Source organism: Nicotiana tomentosiformis, chromosome 12 (assembly GCF_000390325.3).
Source record: "Nicotiana tomentosiformis chromosome 12, ASM39032v3, whole genome shotgun sequence".
NCBI classification, from domain to species: domain Eukaryota; kingdom Viridiplantae; phylum Streptophyta; class Magnoliopsida; order Solanales; family Solanaceae; genus Nicotiana; species Nicotiana tomentosiformis.
In genome coordinates this window covers 6,476,637-6,479,290 of record NC_090823.1, presented here as the reverse complement: position 1 = coordinate 6,479,290, position 2,654 = coordinate 6,476,637, and the positions used below count along the sequence as shown (strand labels likewise).

Genomic DNA, 2,654 nt, shown 5'->3' with positions numbered 1-2,654 from the left:
TCTGCCAGAACCTGCTCTCTGAACTTTCCCACAAGCGCCCCACATAGGGCGAGGCACGGCGTGCGTGTGTAATGTTCTCAGAGTATTTGCCGTGTTTGGACTAGGAAAAGGTAATTTCGCCTAGGCCCATTCCTATATGGTATAAATACACTAAAAAGATATTTTTGAAGGGACTTTTGGACCTTGGAAGCTTTGGGAGAGCATTGGAGGCAACAAGACACGGGATTCCATCATTCGTCCATCAATTCAATACAAAAATTTGGATTGTAAAGTTAGATAGATGCTTTCTTATTTTACAATTATGATTGTGACGACTCTCTCCATTATTATGGAGTAGTTTACCTTAGGGTTTGACGGATATGGTGTTTCGATGAATATTTGTGGATTTTAACTATAGTTCATGCTTGAATTCGTTTATGAAGCTTTGAATTGTTGTAACTTTACTCATCAATTTATTTAATCAAAGAGGAATATCTTGGTGATTATGTTTGCATTATTTTGTATGATTTAATTCATTGATTCTCTTAAGTAATCGAAAGAGCTTGTTAAATTGTTGATTGAATCAAGTTAGGAGAATATTCGAGAGACGTTTTCCTAAGGACCGATCCATTAACGCATTCTTGCACACTTTACAATGCTTATATTAGTTTATCTCGTAGAGTTAAGATTTAATCAATAAAGGAGTATTGACTACACGTTTGAACTAATCATCGAGTAAATTCATGAGAATCATTAGAAAATTAGAATGAATTAAACTAGAGTTAAATCCCAAATAGCTATCTTGCACATATCCTGTCAAACCTTTATTCCTCACATTGATAAGAAACCACTCTGCGAATCTCTAATTCATTGCTGTCAATTATCAATTGCATTATTTTAGCAGTTAAACTTAGTTGATAATCATTACAAATCAAGTTTTGATCATCCTGAACAGCGTTAAGCTAGAAATTACTTGAGCATTGTTTAAATCCAATCCCTATGGAGACAATAATTAAACTATACTATCTTTGACTAGCAAGCATTGATTTTGTGTTGTGTTTTGCAGTTAAATTTGGCACTGTTGCCGGGGATTGGCAATCAATAGTGTTCAAATTAGTTTTTGGTTCTAATTCAGGAATTTTTTTTTTCTATTCTTCACGAGTTTCCTTTTCCATGTGCTGGCAACAGATTGACGTCGCTGGTGTATGACTCGATCTTCTTCAAAGGAATTGTTTCCCTACAATCCAGAGGTCCAAACGAGTATGCGATAGTTAAGGAAAGAGAAAAAACTCACCGGAAAGTTCTTGGGTCAACCTTCAACACAAGAACACATGGCTAATAATGGTGAAGATGAGGCAAATCTAACTGCCAGAGAGGCAGCACAACTTGGAGAAAGGCTCCAAGGATAGCAGCTGAGGTAGCCCATAGAGTTGCTAAAGAGAGTGTAGAAGATAATGGGGGTTGAAGAATCAATCTAAATCGACCCTTGATTGAAGATCAGTTCGGGAATGCGGTACCCAGGCCTGGTAGAGCATTGGGTGATTATGCCAGACCACTCTACAATCAAGGATTGTCCAGTGTCAGACCTCTACCAGTGGCAGCGAATAATTTTGAGTTAAACCAAGAGTTACTTCAAACTATCCAGAACAACTGTGTCTTCAGACGGAAGGCGAATGAGGATCCTAACACTAACTTGATGGATTTTGAGAAAATTATAAACACCTTCTAGTACAACGGAGTGTCAAAAGATGCAGTATACCTAAGGGCATTCCCCTTTTCACTGAAGGATGACACGAAACACTGGCTTCGTAGCTTACCAATAGGGTCGATCAGGACATGGGAAGATATGACTAGAAAGTTTCTTGACAAATACTTTTCAGCTGCAAAAACAATGAAATTCAAAAGGGAAATTCATAAATTCTGTCAGACGGACACCGAAAATGTTTTCGAGGCTTAGGAGAGATTCAAGGAGATAGTAAGGAAGTGTCAGCATAATGGTATTGCATTATGGATACAACTGCAGGACTTTTGGGATGGACTGACACCTCTCTCGTGACGAACTATGAACACTGCAGTTGGAGGTCCTTTAATGAAGAAGACTTTTGAGGAGATTGTGGCGATACTTGATGAGCTCTCTGAAGATACAAAGCAGTGGCATGTTGAGAGTAACGATAGAAGAAAATCAGTTGGGGTTCATTAAGTAGATTCTAACACAACAATGCAAGACCAACTAGAAGCCATGGCCAGTGAGATAAGAAGGCTGACCTTAGCCAAGGTCTAGAGCCAACCATCACCAGTTTGTGATTTATGTGGAATGGGCCATCTAACATATGAGTATCAGATCATAGATGCAGATGAAGAGGTAAATGTTGTGGGAATATTTGATAGGGGAAACTACCAAAGTAGCAACAATTTAATCCTATGGGAAAGAGGCACCTCAGCTTTTCTTGGAATTCACCAAGTGGTAGCTTGGACTCATGGCAGCAAAATAACTCTAGACCCGAGGGACAAGGAGCTCCAAGCTTTCAAAATCAGTAGAGGAAGCAATATTACCCTCCACAGTCTAATCAGTCTAGCATGGAAGATCTAATAAAGGCCTCCATTATCAAGACATATGAGAGACTTGACGCCCACGGTGCAACTATCATAGAACTGGGCACATCTTTTCGAAACCT

At 39.0% G+C, this 2,654-nt stretch overlaps 1 non-coding gene across 1 annotated transcript; it reads right to left on the bottom strand.

Annotated features, from left to right (window-relative positions):
- Nucleotides 1–1,873: 1,873 nt before the first annotated feature.
- Nucleotides 1,874–1,980, bottom strand: LOC117279368 (small nucleolar RNA R71). The gene has a single exon (XR_004509780.1). It is a non-coding gene; the product is annotated as a small nucleolar RNA R71 (small nucleolar RNA).
- Nucleotides 1,981–2,654: the final 674 nt, after the last annotated feature.